At 44.2% G+C, this 19,789-nt stretch overlaps 1 protein-coding gene across 11 annotated transcripts in view; it reads left to right on the forward strand.

Moving 5' to 3' along the window:
* Positions 1-10,509: 10,509 nt before the first annotated feature.
* The window catches only part of COA1 (cytochrome c oxidase assembly factor 1), a 30,206-nt gene continuing 20,926 nt past the window's right edge, over positions 10,510-19,789 (forward strand). For 3 of the 11 annotated variants that reach the window (XM_084896267.1, XM_084896264.1, XM_084896262.1), the window contains exons 1-2: positions 10,523-10,662; positions 11,259-11,378. The gene's annotated coding sequence lies outside the window, so the exon portion shown is untranslated. Of the gene's footprint in view, positions 10,663-10,684; positions 10,926-11,225; positions 11,379-16,733; positions 16,834-19,789 lie in introns of those variants that run through there. The other 8 variants (XM_084896271.1, XM_084896261.1, XM_084896266.1 and 5 more) reach the window with 7 other exon arrangements.

The raw sequence follows: 19,789 nt of genomic DNA on the forward strand, positions 1-19,789 counted from the left end.
TTCAGGGCAATTTGGGCCGGCAGCCACTGCTCCACCCACTGATGCCAGTGATCAGGTGGGCACTGGGTGGCAGCAGTGGGAGTGAGCAGTGGCTCCAATGCCAGCAGCCGGTGAGACTGGGGCCAGCGCCACAGACAGCAGGTGTGAGCACCGGGCGGGACTTTGGCACATGGGAGCAAAGAATTTTCAGTAATCACCAGAGGCTTGCCCCGATGACAGTGACCGGCGCCCTGCCTTGGTCTGGTGCCTGCTCCACCATCCTGCCACTGCTGATGCCCGCCATGTTCCTCGCTCTGCTGCCTGGTGCTGATGATGCCCACCGTGCTCTGTGACGACCCCCGGTGGTCAGTGCATGTCATAGAGACCAGTTGTTCAGTTATTCCACCATTCTGTCTATTTGCATATTAGGGTTTTATTTATATATATGTAAAATTTATATATATATATAAAATTTACTCACTCATTTCTTTTGCTTATTGTTTATTATCTGCCTATTCAATCAACTTATCTCTACCCCTGCCTCTTGGGCCATGGTATGAATTAAAAGAAAAAAAAAAAAAAAAAAACTATCACTACATCTCTAGAGGAATGCCATATTTTCACTGGCAAGGCCTAGATCATAAGCCAAATTCTGGGATCTGAATGTGAAATCACTTTAAATAAACTACAGGGAGAAGAGGTGGTTCCCCAGGGAAAGCTGGATTCTGTTACTGGGTGAGGAGATGCTGGCCAGACAAAAACCACAGATGTTTACTTGCTGAATCAGACTAGCACACCCCGAGGAGCTTTAGGAAAAAGTGTGAGAAGGCCACCCATGCCTGCAAGTGCAGAGTATAGAGGTGGGACTACCAACACTCTAACTTTCTTATAATGATGTGTGATGAATATGTTAGTTTATTTACCTTAACCACAGTGGAGTCTGATTTTATGTTTAGTTTCTACTCCTTTCTTGAGTAAGAACTTCCTATTTTACAAAGTTGTAACCTTTTCCAACTTGAAGAACTTTGTGGCAAGCTGAGGGAACAGGCTGCCGTAGGCCTCACGTATTAGAAAACCCTCATTCAAACAGCATTAAACAATAAGGAGCTGTGTGAGGGCTCCAGCTCCATTTCTCTGTCATTCTCTTTGATCTGTTTTTCCCCATGAGTATTGCATTTTGTGTGGCTTTGCATAGATTTTTATTAAGACAACAGGGTCCCCTAGATGTGAAATTCTAACATAAGGCCTCCAAGGATGTAAGGTGGAATAGAAATGGAGAGAGGATTTGGTGAAGAATTATCTGTTGAGTGCCTGCTATGCAGAGTTCTGCCTCTCCCCACCTGAGGGAAGCTGCAGCCAGCCCATGTCCCTCATGCCATGCCAACAGGCTCTCAAGAAGACCACTTGGGGAATTCCATAGATGTGTCAGTACACATGGGGGACTCTCTAAACTACCCCCCACTGCCCCGGGAGAGACAGGCTACAGAAAGCTGGAGTGGCAGAGTCCCTAGCATGCTGCTGTGCTGAAGTTGGAGCTGATCGGCACACACACAGGGTGGCAGTTGTGTTTGCCATGGATCAGATGTGTGCCAGGCAGGAGATACAGTCCTTTTGGGTCCAGCACAATACCTCTCTCTGGGAGAGCAAAGGGATCTCCTCAGCAAGAAGCTGAAGGTGGCAGTTAGGTCTGCAGGGATGGAGGGAGAAATCACAGTGAATGTGCCTAAGGCAGGAGAATTGCTGGAGAGACGTCCTCTGTGATGGTCATCTCCTAAGAGTGTGAAACTTTTAGAACGAAATTAATAGGAACTGTTCAATTAGATCTCACTTACTATCCCTTGCCAGTCAGAATGCTTTCAGGATCTCCCTCCTTCACAGAATCAACAAGTTGCTTATAAGTAATTTTGCTTTATTGTAGAGAGTTTTTAATTGGCAGGTATTATTTCCCCCCTGCATTTTGTTCTATCCAAATGCCAATACCTATTTGATTTTTAAGACTCGGTGATGATGACTCCTATCCCTGGGCCCATACCAAATGCAGAATCACATGATCTGGTGATTAAAGATGAAAAACTTCTATTTAAGTTACTCAGTTTTATATTCCTCAATGCCATTCTCTACATTGAGGGGGGTGTTTGTAACTAGATATGACCTTAAAACTTTGTTCAGTGAGCTGTGCATCTGTGCAAGGTACCGAATTTTTCTAAGTTTCAGTTACCTCATTTAAAATGAGAATAGTAATACCTATGACACACAAGTGCTTTGAAATTAAATGATATAATGTAGTTAAAGTGTGTAGAAGTATTAAATATTTTTCTGTTGAAAGTGGGAGAAAATTCAATCTACCACAGTTTAAATGAAAGAACGTGTATTGGTTTGTGAAATTAACAAAATTCTAGGAGTAGTGTTGGCTTCAGGCACAGCTGGACCCAAATTCTGCAAGTGAAGTCCCAGAACCTGATTTCTCTGTCTATGTCTATCAACCACTGTTGGGAGCCATCAGAGTTGAGACAAGCAACTCCGTCTTAAGAAAATACAGCTCCATCTTAGAATTAAGTTTCTTCTAGCAGAAGTTATGCGGTGCCCTGCGAGTTTGGCCAGAAGCTAAAGATTAACCTGCCACTTAGCACATCTTGCTCCTCTTGCTCCAGAGGATCTCTGCAACTCCCCTTCCTGATCCTCCCCCATAGCTAGCACCAGCCTTGGAATGTTACACCTTGGAATGTTACGACGCCCTGGCAGTTAGCCAATCCTGTGTTGCCAGGTACCTTACCACCTTGTCACTCAGTGCCTAAACCAATTATACACTGTAAAAAACCCCGCTGCGTAGGCAACCCTGCCCCCCTTTGTTCCTGCTGTGTATATACTGCCATTTCAAAAATAAAGTTTGAGGCTTGATCAGAACTTTGTCTTGCCTCCATTTCTCCGTGCCCCTGTCCCTTCTCTTCATCCTCCACAGGTCCTCCCTCTCCCCATGTTGCTGTGCCCAGCGGGTCGGGGCAAACCACGCCTCCTTGGCTCAATCCTTGAGCAGAATGTCTTTGATGGCCACAACAGGCATTTTTTCATATCCTCCCAACTTCAAAACCAGTGGCAAAGAGTACTTGCTTTACTCTCAGAGTCGTGTAAAGTCCTTGAATCTATGTAGATTATATACCTATCTCTGAGTTAATCATTATCCCAAAGGAATGCAGTAACTTGATTTGGGAGGGACTAGGTGTAAAGCATGGGGACGGAATAGGAGGAGGGAGTGCTCTTGAGAGAAAATGGAACAATGTCAAAAGCAGGAGGAGTGAATTTGGGGTAGGTAGAAACACTAAATGTTCATATACTAGCTGTAAAGATGATGCTTTCTACACAATCAGCATTAGCTACCTCATTTCAGTGTTCTGCACCGCTGGCCTCAAACTCAGACTTCCTTTTTGGCTCTAGTTCAAGTACTGACTTCTTCAGGACAAATGCTCCTGGCATGACTCAGCTCTGCTCTTCCTTCTGCTTTCACATTCTTGGCTGTGACCCCAGATAATCTACCAGACCAACGGGTGGCAAATCTCCCCTGGCCCAGTTCTGCTTTTTCAACAGCCTGGCAATGTGCTTAGTCATTAAGACTATTACCAGCCAATCACTGTCACTCACCACTGCAGTTCAGGCCTCTTTCAAGTGTTAAGGTTGCCCTTCTCAGACATTAGGATGCGGTGAAGTACTGATCTCTTCATAGTTTTCATGACTTTGAACATTTTACTCTCATCCTTACCGTTTTTCTTGCCAAACTCAAATCTGAATTTTTAAAGTAACACGTGGAAGTGTATTCATCTGCTATCGGTTGCATTGGAAAGCAGGAAGTTGTCTACCACTTTCCTTTGAAGTGTTTGCAGTAGATGTTCAGCCAATTATCACAATGAGCTATAAACAGAACGCCCAGGTAGAAAGTACTAATCAACTCCAATGTCCTCCTTCGTTTGTTGCCCAAATTTTAGCTGAGTACATGCTGCCTACACAGAGTGCATTCCCTAGCCATCTTTCCAGCAAGGTATGGTTATGGTGAGATTAAGTCCTAATTGAAAGTACTTGAACTGAAGTGACGTGTACAATTTCCAAGTCATGTCCTTAGAGAACAAAGACATTCCCTCAACCACAGCATCCTTGGATAGCAGACAGCACACTTTTCCTGTAAAAGGCCAGATAGCAAATAGTTAGCGCTCCATGGGCCATCTGAGCTCTGTCACAACTGTTCAACTCTATGTTGTTTGGTGAAGACAGCCATTGGCAATATGTAAATGAATGGGTGTGGTCGTGTTCCCATAGCACTTTATTTATAAAAACAGATGGTGCAAGATAGGACAGGGTGGCAGGCAGGTCTGGAGTGAGGGTGAATGTGGAAGTGGGTGAGTGTGGAAGACCGAGAGTGTGTGTGGGCGTGAGAGTGGGAGGGCCTCTGTTTGTGGGAGCGGGAGCTTAGGGAGGCGACGGGGGTGCTCCAAGCAGGAGAAGCAGTGTGCTGCTGGCCGAGCACCTCTGTCCTCTTCAGGGGAAGAGCCTGCCATTTTGAGGGAGCCACAGGGAGCCCTGAAGCCCCGGCACACAGACCAGTCATACCAGCTTAGTTATCCTGAACTGTGAAGGACTGGCTGGCCCACTTTGCTGGCAGTGTGCGGGGCCCGCCCCTGGCGAACGGAGCACTCCCGTCCTGCCCAGCCTCCTCCACCGCAGAGCGACAGGCTGGCCCTGTCATTTTTCCCAACGGGGCACCCGACCCGACTCCTCCTCGGCAGCACAGTGCCCAGCTTGCCCCAAGACCTCAGTGAGCAGAGTCAGCAACTGAGCGGCCACCTCTTCCACAGGGGAAAGACTGCCCCACCGCCTCAGCATCAGGGTGCTCAGCCTGACTCTGCCCTCTGTGAGCAGAGGGGCCAGTCCACCCCACCAAAGAGGCGAGGGGGGCTCCTAGCCTGACACCTGCACCAGCAGAGCAGCACCCAGCCCACCCCACCACCCTGACACATGCCCAGGCTGGATACAAGGAACTGCCACCCTGAACCAGCATGCCTGACCCAGTGCCCCTGGAAGATTGGTGCCACCACCTAAAGTGGTACTCCCAGCTCTGCCAGGGTGACCCCAATCCCCTCAGATGCAGGGACCTGGGCAAATGGCCCTGCTGCTTGACACTGCCCAGTAGATGTGACCTGAGACACACCAGATGCAGGGACCTGTCACAGAGACCGGACATGCCTCACCCGGTGTCATCAGAAGATCTCATTGCTGGGATCCCGTGGGACCAGTCATCTCTGAACACATGGAACAACATGGTGAACCCACCCGCCTCACCCAGCTCCCCAGACTACTGGACTGCTAAAATGGGAAGACAAAGAAATAACCCCCAAATGAAAGAAAAGGAGGAATTGCCACAAAAGGAACTAAATGAAATGGAGGTAAGTAATTTGTCAGATAAAGAATTTAAAGTAATGGTTATAAGGATGCACAAACATCTGAGTGAGAATTACAAGCAACTTAATGAGAATTAAATGGAGCTGAATGAAAAAGATACCAACATGAATAAGAATCCATAAGAAATGAAGAATAACCTGGAAGGATTCAACAGTAGATGGGAGGAAGCCGAGGACATAATCAGCAAATTAGAAGACAAGGTAGAAAAAAACATCCATTCAGACCAGCAATTGGGAGAAAAATTAAGAAGCAGGAGGAGAGTTTAAGGTAGCTTAAGAGGGACAATCCTATCTAAAAAAAAGAGAGAAACATGCAAATTGACCATACCTCCATTATGACCACCAGCCAATCAAGAGTGAGTATGCAAATTAATCCAACAAATATGGCAGCAGCCATGGAGCTGGAGCCATCCAAAGGCTTGGGTTACTCCCAGTGATGGAGGAAGCCAAGCTTCCCGCCCACCCTGGCCTGCCCTGGCCTCCATTCAAGGCTACAAAGTTTCAATTAGAGAAGATAAATAAATCCCAGATATCAGTGCCTCCACTTGGGTTGCTGGGGGGCGAGGCCAGTCTGCAAACCACTACAGGCCCCTCGCCCAGGCCAGCCCATGCCCCAAGGCAATCCCCACCCTGCTCCAGGACACCCTTCAGGGCAAACCAGCTGGCCCCCACCCATGTACCAGGCCTCTATTCTATATAATAACAGTAATATGCAAATTGACCATCACTCCAACACACAAGATGGCTGTCCCCATGTGGTTAAAGATGACTGTCCCCATGTGGACACAATATTTTCCATCAAAATCCACTGCTCATTTCTATTTAAATCTCTTATAATTTGTAATTATTTTGGTATTTGCTTATGTTTTTCCCACTTGATTATAGGTTCCCGGATGGCAGAATATATGTCTGTCCTGCTTGTCATTGTATCCATTATGCTGAGCATAGTTTATGGTCTTCACTAGTTGTTGAATAAATGAAAGATTAAGAAACTAGAAACCAATTTCCTTTTATATATGAAAAGGTGAACAGATTTAAATGAAGTTGATTAGGTGAATTTAGCAAACCATTGTATTTTTTAAAATGTATTTTTTTTTATTTCAGAGAGGAAGGAAGAGGGAGAGATAGAAACATCCATGATGAAAGAGAATCATGGATTAGCTGCCTCCTGCAAGTCCTCCACTGGGGATTGAGACCACAACCCGGGCATGTACCCTTGACCAGAATCGAACCTGGGACTGTTATGCCCAGATTTCAAGATCCCCAAGGACCACCAGGGAGCCAAGTCTGATGCAAAAGCAAAAGAGCCTTAATTCAAGCTCGAGTCTGGTCTTCCTGTCTCTACCAATGCAGCAGTAGGATCCAGAGAGCCCCGAGCTCTGAAAGTGTTGTCCTTTTTTATAGGGTTTAGGGTTGGGTGGTGGGGTGAGGCTCAGACCACTGAGTTGGCTGGTTCTGATTGGTGGGGTGAGGGCCAGGGTCCAGTTACACTGGGTTACTTCCCTCTGTATTTCTGTTGGTCTGTTTTAAGGGTGGGTTGGGTAATTGATATATTTTGTGGTTTTTCTCGGAAAGGGGTTATGTCGGAGACATAGTTACACAAGATGGAGGACACAGCACAAAACGGAGTCAGCCCTGCTCTGCCCTTGAAAGAAGGCCTACGTGCTGGGAAGGGGCCATGAGACCGTATCTCAAGGCCTGGCCTGGTGTCAGCACTGATAACTCTATCTGGGGCATAGTCCATGGCCTCTCTGGAAGCATGCTCAAAAATTCTCACTCTCCAACAGGACTTTTCAGTTCGCAGTTCCTGCATTTGGGGGAGCTGCGTCAACGAGAGTCACGGTCATGGCCCTTTCTTGTACAAGCAGGAACTGGAACTGCTGATGCCTGCAATATGCTTATAGGGAAATGGCAGTGTGTGAGTTCCTTTTATCAGCTTGTTAGTACATTATATTCTAATTACATTTCATGGTTGGTTAGAGTAGAATAAAGTTTTTATTCTCTGTTACAGAATGATCAAGATGCAATCAATAATCGCTAATGTTTACTGAGCACATATAAGACACCAGACACTGTTTTAAGTACTTGGCATCCTTTACAAATCTCTGGGGTAAATACCACCGTGTTTCCCCAAAAATAAAACATCCTCAAAAATAAGACCTACAGGTTTCCTTCTGAGTGAAATATAAGGCATTCCCCCCCCCCCCCCCCCCCGGAAAATAAGGCCCTCCCTAGGCTCTGTCTCAGAATGAAAATTAATTTACAGTAAACTGGTCCCGAGGGCCGCCCTGACTGGCGTCTAGCAAACAGTGACATTACACGAAGTCCTGACATCACTGCTGTGTGGAGGCAGAGCGGAGGTCGGAGTGAGCGGTGAGCGCGGGGCGGGAGAGAGGAGGAGACTTTCGCAGATGCGTGTAGAAGAACAGGAGGTTTAGAGCGGACGGACCCGGCGAAGTGGTGAGTGCTGGTCTGTCTCAGGTGACACTACCTGATGCTCGTGGCCGCCCTCATGATGACTGAAGGTTCTCAGTCAGTGGCAGACCCTGCTCCAGCCCAGATCCAGGCCCCAGCAAGCCCAGTGACAGTCCCCAGGCAGGCCCCAGGGGGTAAATGTCTGATAAAGGGGTAGGGGGGATGTCTGGTGAAGGTATTCAGTGGCACAGGAGTGAGGGGAGGGGAATCACTTAAAATGACACAGGAGGATCAGAGGGGGCAATCAAAATGACACAGGAGGATCAAAAGGGGTTACTAAAATGGTAATCCCTCCTCTGATTCTCCTGTGCCATTTTGATTCCCCCTTCTGATGTCCCCTGTCATTTTAAGTGATCCCCCTCCCCCCACCTTGATACCCCAATTCCTTTTTTTTACCCCTAGAAATGAGCGCAAAAAGAAAAAGCTACTCCGTGGAGTACAAGAAAGGAATCGTGGAAGACTCTCGGGGCCAAAATCTTACAGCTTTCTGCAAAGAGAAGATGTTGAGTATCCGATTGGTCCTAAAATGGCGAGCAGAGTATGGTAACCTCATTGAACAAGTGGACAAGGGAAATGCTAAAAAGCGCAAGTGTGGATCAGGTCGGCAACCATTATTTTCTGAGCTGGAAGACCTGATCTGTGAATGGGTTGTTGACAGGAGAGCAATTGCTTTGGTTGTGAATAGCGCTCAGATTCAAGAATTTCCCCTTGCAATGGCACCACAGTTTGACATAGCCCCCAAAGACTTCAAAGCATCACAACACTGGCTGGATAATTTCCTTCAGTGAAGTGAACTGTCTTTAAGAAGATCTACAACATTGTTTAGGTTGGAAGATACTCAAGTTATTAAGTGAGCACTTGCATTTAAGTCCTTTATTGATGTTGCTGACTTCTCTAAATACAATCTTTTCAACATGATTGCTATGAATGAAACTGCAGTGTTTATGGGCCAATCATCTCAAACAACAATTGAACAGCAGGGTGCCTCCTTAGTGTACATTCCCTCCACTGCTCATGATAGTGCACGTGTTTCCTGTATTTTGGCAAGTCATCTGGATGGCACTAAAATCCCACCTTTAATCATTTCTAAGGGCAAGAAGGAAAAGATTGAACGTGTTTTGGGCGTTTAATTCTTGAAACTGAAAAAGCCTGAGCCACACAAGCAGTTATAAGGAAGTGGGTCGATTTAATGTTGCCGCTTGTTATGCAAGGGAGCCAAAGAGGTCTGCAAGTCTGGGATGCAGCCAGCACTCACTGCGCTGAAGACATGAAGACATTTCTTAATGAAAGAAAAATAGATCAGATAATGATTCCCGCAGGAATAATGGCCTATCTCCACCCTCTTGATAGTGCAATCAACAAGCCATTCAAAGACAATTTGTGCATGGAAATTGATGACTACATTGAAAATAGAATGGAGAGAAATCAGTGTGGAAACTTTGTGAAACCTAAACTGCAAGAAGTTGTGACTTGGGTGAAGAATTCATGGAAGAAAATCACTGACAGTTGCATTGCAAATGCACTATGAACAGGCTACCTTGACAGGAAGTACTCATTTAAAGACAGTGCTATTGCTAAACATGAGAGATTTGGTCCACTGATTCTGAAAGAAATGGAGTCACAAGAAATTCACCAGGAAATTCAGGAATTGGATTGTTATGATGATGTTCCAGAAGATGATGACATGATTATCATTGAATAAATGAGTAAATTCTTGATACTGTAGGATTCACAGTTTGTCTAGTTTGTGTTGACAACTACCGCACTACCGTACCATATACAGGTAACAAATTTCCTTTATTTTCATTTAACAATAAATGTGTACCGTATCCCTCTTCATGGAAAAATAAGACACCCCCTGAAAATAAGACCTAGCGCATCTTTGGGAGCAAAAATTAACATGAGACACTGTCTTATTTTCGGGGAAACAGGGTATTACCTATTTTGCTATTCAATCCCATGAGAACAGAGAACACTCCAGTATTTTATCTTTTTTTCTAATTTTTTGAAATTAATTTATTCAGTTTTGACAGATAGAGATACATCAATGCATTCATTGGTTGATTTTTGTATGTGCCCTGACCAGAAATCGAACCTGAAACCTTGGCATATGGGTCAGCGCTCTAACCAACTGAGCTACCCGGCCAGGGCCATTTCAGCTTCTTCTCACGCGTGCATTCCTTGGATTTAATAGGCATTTAATAAATAATTGGCGAATAAGGTAAATTTTATGGTTGCCAGCTTTCTCAGCGAAAGGATCAGCACGGATTTCAGGGCCAGAGCGCAGGGTCAGGGGGCCCGGGGTTTCGTGTCCCTGGGGGGCAGCCGAGCGCGAGGTCCCTGAAAGGAGCGATGAGAGGCTGCAGCTTCAGTTTCCGCGCCCAGCGCTGCAGGACTGAATGCATGTTGTGGGCTCCCGCGACCCAGAAAACAAAAAAGCTTGGATTGGAGGAGGCGGAACCCCTTCCCTGCCTGAGCCCGAACATCTAGGAAGCTGCAGCCCGGCAGCCCGTCCGCCCGTCCAGGCGAGGTCGCTCTAGTCCACGTGGGACAAGCAAGCCGAGGCCGGACGCTCTAGCCTCCAGCGGAGGCGCCGCCGGAAGTCTCGACTGCTCCAGGGGGGCGTGCCGCCCGCCGGCTCCTTCCGCCCGCTCCTCGCCTGCGGCTGCAGCCAGCCCTGCGGCCCTCCGCCGCCTGACCCTCTGTCCTTGACAAGTTGGGTTCACCCCAGGGGGAAAGCCTGGTCTCTCCTGCGCCCCGAGAGGTTTGTTCCGGCGGCCGGGCGGCCGCGCCTGCGTGCGGGGCGGGCTGCTGTGAAGGGCGCCCGGCCCCTGGAGGGCCCTCGCGCCGCGGTCCCTCGCTCCCTCCGCTGGCGTGGCGCCGGGAGGCAGCGGCAGGCTCCGCGCCTGGGGATGCGGCTAGGGGGCCTCTCACCTCTCACCACCGAGTTGTGAAACGTGCAACTTGGCCTTGGCCTGCGGTCCTTGCTGCAGGAGCACGTGGCGAAGAGTTGGGGTCCCCTGAGAGGTGTGGCTGGGCACGTGGTTGGGGGTCCTCAGGGACACTGTGAGGAGGACCTTTGCAGGCCCTGGTGGGTGGTCACAACACCTTTTTGCCCCGACCACACATGAGCTCCATATGGGGGCTGACTGTAGGCCTGATTCCAGTGTAGGGAGCGATGCACGTACATGTATGTGTGCGAAAGATGCCAGTCTTTGTGCATGTAAGCGCGCGCGCCTGCGCCCGGTCTGCTGAGTGTAACTTTTAAAATCTATTAAAAAGTCTTCTGTTTTGATATTTGCTTGTCTGTCTCCCCCATCTCCCCAGTCTCACCTGAGGGGTATTGTTGCTCTACCTCAGGGTATGCTATTGGTCTGCTTCCACTTTGGATAGAAGTAGCAGATCCCCATTTCAACCGCACACCTGAAAAGCAGCCCGTGCTCCTCTGCTCAAAATCTGGCTGGCACTTCATTGGTTCAGGTTAGTAAAAAGCCCTTAGCCTGCCTGAATGCCCCTCAAGGTCTTGGTTCTGCTGAACTTGTCCGTGCCCTCCTTCAAGGAAAACACCCCTAAAAGTACACACTTCTCCCTCCATGCCAACCTGCAGTAATTTCATCATTTTAAAAAATATATATATATATTTCATTGATTTTTTACGAGAAGAAGGGAGATAGTTAGAAACATCGGTGAGTCATCGATTAGCTGCCTCTTGCACGCCCCCTACTGGGGATGTGCCTGCAACAAAGGTACATGCCCTTGACAGGAATAGAACCTGGGACCCTTCAGTCAGCAGGCTGAGGCTCTATCCACTGAGCCAAACCGGTTTTGGCAATTTCATCACTTTGGATATGACAGAGTTTTATAATGGTTTACCCGTATTTTGAAATTTACTCTTTCATTTAGTCAGAATTTGTTGAACGCCTAACATTGTCAAACACAAACATTTTAAGAGCTGAGGATATAATGAGGGGAGGGGAGAGGGATACAGTCTATAGTTCCTTAAAAATACAACAACAAACAGCTTAATTGTGATACAGTTCACATACCATAGAATTAACCCATTGAAAATGTACACGATTTTTAAAAACACATTCACAAAGTTTAAAGCCATTGACAATGTTAACCTAAAAATTAAAGGACCTTTCCAAGCCAGAGGCAAGCAGCATTTATTTGTGACCGAAGCATACCAGTAGAAGCCCAGGGTTATTTATGAGAAAGGGAAGGGGAACAATTACATCAATAGAAGGAAGGCATTTCTGTTGGTGCAGATAAGTTAACATAGTGGTACTAATTCTAAACAATATTTTAAATTTTAAATTCAGATGTCATCAGTCCAGTAGTCATAATATCTGCTTTCTTATTAATCTTTGCAAACAGTTCCTTTGGGACACAATGTTGCTTTCCGCCCAATCTAAAGATTCTTTGCTCTGTTTTAATATTCCAAGATTTGAGGCATAAGACATACAAGGCAGTTCCTCTGGGATAGCAATTGCATTTACACCATGATCAAGTTTAAAACATTTTCTTAACACCCGGAAGAAACGCTGAACCCATTAGCAGTCTCTTCTGATTTTCTCTCCAGTCCCACTGCACTCCTATCCCTAAGTACTACTAATCTATGGTCTATATTTGCCTACTCTAGATAATTTATATAAATGAAATCATAAAGTGTGTAGTCTTTTCTGATTGTCTTCTTTCACTTCATATTCTTGTCATCCATGCTGTTGCAGGTATCAGTAGTTAATTTCTTTTTTTTTTTTAAATATATTTTATTGATTTTTTTACAGAGAGGAATGGAGAGAGATAGACAGTTAGAAACATCGATAAGAGAGAAACATCGACCAGCTGTCTCTTGCACATCCCCTACTGGGGATGTGCCCTTAACCAATGTACATGCCCTTGACCGGAATCGAACCTGCGACCTTTCAGTCCACAGACCGACGCTCTACCACTGAGCCAAACCGGCTTCGGCAGTAGTTAATTTCTTTATGTTGCTAGATTATATTTCATTTTATGGATATACTACTGTTTATCCATGTGTCAGTGGATGGACATCAGTATTGTTTTGGGGAGTATGAGTAATGCTGCTATGAAGGTTTATGTATATGTTTTTAATTTTTTTTAATTTAATAAATCTTTATTGTTCACCTTTTTTCTCCCCCATAGTACCCCTCCACCCAGTCCTACCCCACTCTCTGCCCTTATCTACCCACTCCCTCTCCCCCGCTCCCCCTCCAGTCCTCATTCATAGGTGTATGATTTTTGTCCAGTCTCTTCCTCTACCCCCTACTCAGACACCCTTTTCCCACTGAGAATTATCAATCCCCTCCCATTTTATGCCCCTGATTCTATTATATTCACCAGTTTATTCTATTCCTCAGATTTTTAATTCACTTGACTTTTAGATTAACTTGTTGATAGATATATATTTGTTGTTCATAATTTTTATCTTTTTTTTCTTTTTCCTCTTTTTAAAGAACACCTTTCAGCATTTCATATAATACTGTTTGGTGGTGATGAATTCCTTTAGCTTTTTCTGATCTGTGAAGCTCTTTATCTCCCCTTCAATTCTGAATGATAACTTTGCAGGGTAGAGTAATCTTGGTTGTAGGTTCTTGCTATTCATCACTTTGAATATTTCTTCCCACTTTCATCTGGCCTGCATAGTTTCTGTTGAGAAATCAGCTGATAGTCGTATGGGTGCTCCCTTGTAGGTAACTAACTGTTTTTCTCTTGCTGCTTTTAATATTCTTTTTCTTTTGCCCTTAGCATTTTAATTATGATGTGTCTTGGTGTGGTCCTTTTTGGATTCCTTTTGTTTGGGGTTCTGTGCACTTCCTGGACTTGTAAGTCTATTTCTTTCACCAGGTGGGGGAAGTTTTTGGTCATTATTTCTTCAAATAGGTTTTCAGTGTCTTGCTCTCTCTCTTCTTCTGGGACCCCCCATAATTCTGATGTTGGTATGCTTGAAGTTGTCCCAGAGGCTTCTTACACTATGTTCAACTTTCTGGATTCTCTTCTTGCTTCTTCAGAGGAGTGTCCTTTGCCTCTTTGTGTTCCAAATCTTTGACTTGATTCTTATGCTCCTGTAGTCTGCTGTTGGGTGTCTGTATAATAGTTTTGTTTTTTTTCAGTCAGTGTATGTTTAATTTCTATTGTAGTTGGTCCTTTTTCATATCCCAGAGCATCTTGTTAAATTTATCAGCCTTTACTAGAAAATTCTTGAAAAACCTTATAACTGTGGTTTTGAACTATGTTCAGTTATTTGTTCTCCCCCATTTCTTTCATTTGTGATCTGTTTTCTTGTCTCGGCATTTTCGCTGCTTCCCTGAGTTGGTAGGATAGCTTTGTGTGCTAGGTGTCCTGTATGGTTCAGTGGATCAGCCTCCCAGTTATCTGAGGTGGACACTCTTGGTGCAACCCTTTGTGGACTATGTGTACAGCTTTGTTGTAGTTAAGTCTTGATTGTTGTTGGTGTCACTGGGAGGAATTGACCTCCAGGCCAATGGGCTGTGAGGACCTGCTGTGTCTATAATGGAAGAATTACTGTGCTGGAGACACGTTTATGGGGCAGGACTTGTTCCAGTAGAGCTTTGGTGCTCACTGAGTCTGCCTCTTGAATGTGTACCTTATGAGAGTAGTTGAAATCTGGTGTTGTCTCACACCGACCACTAGATACACTAGTTTCTGGATCTCCAATGGAGTGTAGGTCAGCTACTGTTTGAGGCCACCCAGTAGGAGCTACAGCAAGAACTACAGTTTTCTCCTCTTTGCTTGGGATTTGGTGGTTTTGGAGCAGTCTGACTGGAGCTGCAGTTTATTTCGTTAAGCTGCCACAGAGTAGGCCATTTATATGCAAAAGCAGCTGTGTGGAGCCTGGCAGGTTTGTAGAATGTGTGGGGCGGAGCCTCAGGGCATCACTAAGCTGGGGCGTGGCAAACAGCAATGGCTGCTGACAGCAGTCTCTGTGTTTTCAAGTCCCTGCCTCCCTGTGCTCCAGCGCAGTAAACTGATTACTGGGCGCACCTCTGCAAAAGAGTCACCCTCACTTTCTGACCCGATTGCCAGCAGACCAACTTCTCTCCATAGGCGTCTGGGTCTCCTGTGTGACCCCAGAAATTGGATTTCAAAGTGAATGGGAGCTTGTTTCCCTTTGGGTTGAAAAAAAGCCCTGCTCCTAGTCACCTGCCGCCAGCCCGATGCGTGTGCCTCCGTATCTCAGCTTTTCAGCGCTTGTGCTCCTTTCTTTTTCCTTCTAGTTGTAAGACTTCCGTTCAGCCAGCTTTCCCGTGGTTCTGGGAGATAGATGTTTTGTCTTTTAGTTGTAGTTTTGAAATTGTTGTTTAAGGCGGCAGATTAGTTGTTTATCTTTGCAGCCATCTTGGTTTCTCTCTTTGGTTTATGTATACATTTTCATTTCTCTTGGGTATATACCTAAGAGTAGAATTGCTGGCTCTTAGGGAAACTACATTTAACATCTGAAGGAATTGCCAGGCTGTTTTCTAGAGCCGCTGCACTGTTTATATTCCCATCAGCAGTGCATGATGGATCTGATTTCTCCACATCCTTGTCAACACTTGTCAGTATTTGTCTTTTTTATTTTAGCCATCCTAGTGGGTGTCAGCTGTGTCTGGTGGTTTTGGTGTGCATTTCTCTGATAGCTAGTGATGTTGAACATCTTTTCATGTGCTTATTGTCCATTTATATCCTTTGTTCAATTTTAATCAGGTTTTTATTCTTTTTATCACTGAGTTGAAAGAATTCTTTATATATTTTAGAGCGTTTCTTTAAAATATATTTTTTATTGATTTCAGAGAGGAAGGGAGAAGGAGAGATAGAAACATCAATGCTGAGAAAGAATCATTGATTGGCTGCTTCCTGCACACCGCCCACAGGGGATCCAGCCCACAACACAGGCATGTGCCCTGACTGGGATCGAACTTGTGACCTGGTTCATAAGTTAACATTCAACCACTGAGCCACACCGGCTGGGCATATACTATATTCTAGATGTTAGTCCCTTATCAGATATAGGAAAGCCTTGTAAATTATGCTATAGTTCCTTTAAATGAAAAGCATGTGAGGTTAATATTTACTCTCTCTGAAGACCATGTTTAAGGTCTGTAGGGGCAATTCAGTAAGTTGAACAATAATACTGTGTGTGGAAGACCAGGCCCAGGAAAAAGAGCTGTAAAGAATATGTGTACAGCATTATGAGATTTGAAAATCAAGCTGGAAGGAATAGTTTATATAATTTGTTTATTTCCTATTGAATTTTGTGTTTTTCTTAATGATATGTAAGAGTTCTTTGTATAGAGATATTCACCTATTTTGACTGTTAGATATGTGGCAAATGTTTTCAGTCTACTTGCCTATTAAATTTTGTTTTTTATCTTTTACTATACTGATGTTTTACATTTTTTGCATAGTCAGGACTGTCAGTGTTTTCCTTTTGTAGGCTTTTGTGGGTGTAGTTTGGGATACTGCTTTAAGTTATATGCATTATAGAAACTAACATAATTCCCTGCTTAGGATGACATTTGCATTCCTAGTACATATTTAACTTAGAGTGTTTATTATTATAGACACTGCCTCCTTTCCTCCCTGCCTTGAAAAATATGCTATAATCTGTTTCAGTTTTGTTGGTTCATTTAATTTTCTATTTCAAACAGACTTATAGAAGTTATTCCTTTATTCTTTTATGTTTAATATACTGTATTTTTTATTCATATTTAATATACTGTATTGGACAGTTGTCATCAAGTAGTGGTACTTATTTTATGCTAATAGGAGTTTATTTGAGGATTTTAAAAATATATTTTTATTTATTTTTAGAGAGAGAAGAAGGAAGAGGAATAGAAACGCCGATGAGAGAGGAACATCATTGATTGTCTGCCTCCTGCACTGTCCTCAGGGGAATGAGCCTGCAACTGAGGTAAATGCCCTTGACCAGAATTGAACCTGGGACCCTTTAGTCCGCAAGCCAATGCTCTATCCACTGAGCCAAACTAGCGATGGCTCCTTGAGGATTTAATATATATAGAGCTGGGATGCAACTATATTGGTTCTATATTGATAGGGACATGCTGGGAATAACAGTTTTATAAAATCTTATTAACATTTTTATATTTCTCTCATTTCATAGGTTTAACTCAAATATTTTTATATTTTTCTTATTTCATAGTGGCAATTCAAATACTTCTAAGGTCACTGGACATTTTGAGAAACTGAAGAAAGTTAATATTACAGTAACTCTTTAGAAAAAGTTGCATATATTTATTTTACATACAATTTCTAGTTCTCCCTAGGCCTGATTTGTTAGGAGGATTTTGTGTTTCTTGCTTCGCTGCTTAAGTTGTGTTAAAGTATACATAACACAAAGTTTAGCATTTTAACCATACAATTTAGTAATATTAAATATATTCATATTGTTGCGCAACTTTTTTTTTTAAAGACAATGTTTTAGCATTTCATTTTTAAAAAGTATATATTTTATTGATTTTTTTACAGAGAGGAAGGGAGAGGGATAGAGAGCTAGAAACATCGATGAGAGAGAAATATCGATCAGCTGCCTCCTGTACACCTCCCACTGGGGATGTGCCTGCAACCAAGGTACATGCCCTTGACCAGAATCAAACCCTGGACCTTTCAGTCCGTAGGCCAATGCTCTATCCACTGAGCCAAACCTGTTTTGGCTGTGCAACTTTCTGAACCATTCTCTCCACATCTTTATCTTCCCAAACTAAAACTCTGTATCCATTAAATAACTTCCCATTGTCTCCCTGCCACCCAGGCCCTGCCAAACATGATTCTATTTTTTATCTCCATGAGTTTGACTATTCTGGGTATCTCATAAATGGAATTCTGTAAGGTGCTCTTGGCACCTCACAGCATTTGGCATCTACAAATGCACTGGAAAGGCCCGCAGATGGATTTGAATGCTGCAGACCCTTGGAACTTCAACATAACTTAGATTTATATGTAATTTGTTTAGTATCCTGCAAATACTAAGATTACACAGATGCTAAGCACTCAGCTCAGCCTATTTATACCCCAGCTTTTTGAGAGAAGCAATACACAATCAAATAAAAATGCCTTTATAAGACTTCTTTTCAGGGTACTAGAATCAAGATTAAATACTGATTCCTAGTTTCCATTATTAGATTGTTACCTAGCATCACACCTGTCTGTGTTAGGAATAGAGTGAGATAGCACCAGTATTATTAAGATGAGATATATCTTCATTATAGTAGTATACAAATCTGTACTTGTGTTAAAGTTCATATAACTGTAAACAGAAAGGCAAAGCAGTCACTTTTACTGTATGATAATTTTTAAAAAGTATAGAATAAGTGGCTAAAAAGAAAATCATAAAACATTAGAATGCATAAGTATTGGCAGAAAATTGAACAGTTTTGCCATTTTTAACCCAAAGGCCTAAAGCTCAAATAAAATTAGAAAGATCCTAACCTGACAAGCATGTTGAAATATTTAAATATAGACCTAGAAGTGTTTCTAAAAGTTATGGATGTACACTAGAAGTATTTAAATATATTTCAGTATTTCATATTTCAAAAACATTAATTTGGCAAAACTTGAATTTTCTGGGAATACTTCATAGTTTAAAAAATATATGGTAACTCAGCTAATGTGACTCAGTGAATGAATGTTGACCCATGAATCAGGAAGTCACAATTCGATTCCTGGTCAGGGTACATGCCCAGACTTGTGGGCTCGATCCGCACTAGGGGGTTTGCAGGAGGCAGCCAATCAATGATTCTCATCATTGATGTTTCTATCTTTTCCTCTCTCTTCCTCTCTCTGAAATCAACTTTTTATCCTCTTATTCAGTATTGTTTTGAAAATATCATAATACAGTAAAATTGACTATTTGGCCTTTTGATTTACAGTTCTATGCATTTTAACACATACATAGCTGCTTTTATCCAAGTGTAAAGGGCTAGAAAGGACAAAATCAACTTAGTCTTTAAAAATTTTTTAAAATTACAATTCACATTTAGTATTATTTTGTACTAGAGGCCCGGTGCACGAAATTTGTGCATGGCATGGGGGGGGCGGGATGGGGAAGAGTGGGTGTTCCTCAGCCCAGCCTGCACCCTCTCCAATCTGGTATCCCTCGAGGGATGTCCAAATGCCTGTTTAGGCCCAATCCCACTGTACCTAAACGGGCATTCGGACATCCCTCTCACAATCCAGGACTGTTGGCTCCCAACGGCTTGCCTGCCAGCCTTCCTGATTGCCCCTAACTGCTTCTGCCTGCCAGCCTCATCACACCCTAACTACTCCCATGCCATCCTGATTGATGCCTAACTGCTACCCTGCCAACCTGTTTGCCCCCAACTTCTCTCCTTTGCTGGCCTGGTCACCCCTAACTCCCCTCTCCTGCAGGGTTGATCACCTTCAGCTGTCCTCCCTTGCAGGCCTGGTCCCTCTCAACTGCCCTCCCTTGCAGGCCTGGTGCCTCCCAACTGCCCTCCCCTGCTGGCCATCTTGTGTCCACATGGGGGTAGGATCTTTGACCACATGGGGGCAGCCATCTTGTGGGTTGTATTGATAGTCAATTTGCATATTACTCTTTTATTAGATAAGATAGAGGCCTGGTGCATGGGTGAGGGCCAGCTGGTTTGCCCTAAAGGGTGTCCTGGATCAGGATGGGTGTTCCCTTTGGGCATGGGTCGGCCTGGGTGAGGGGCCTGTGGTGGTTTGCAGGCCAGCCACACCCCCTGGCAACCCAAGCGGAGGTCCTGGTATCTGGAATTTATCTTCTACAATTGAAACTTTGTAGCCTGGAGCGGAGCCAAGCCTCTTGTCACTCCATGCGGAAGCCATTACTGTTGGAATTTATGTGTCTTCTATAATTGAAACTTTAT

This window comes from Pipistrellus hanaki (assembly GCF_964339955.1).
Source record: "Pipistrellus hanaki genome assembly, chromosome: 10".
NCBI classification, from domain to species: Eukaryota; Metazoa; Chordata; class Mammalia; order Chiroptera; family Vespertilionidae; genus Pipistrellus; species Pipistrellus hanaki.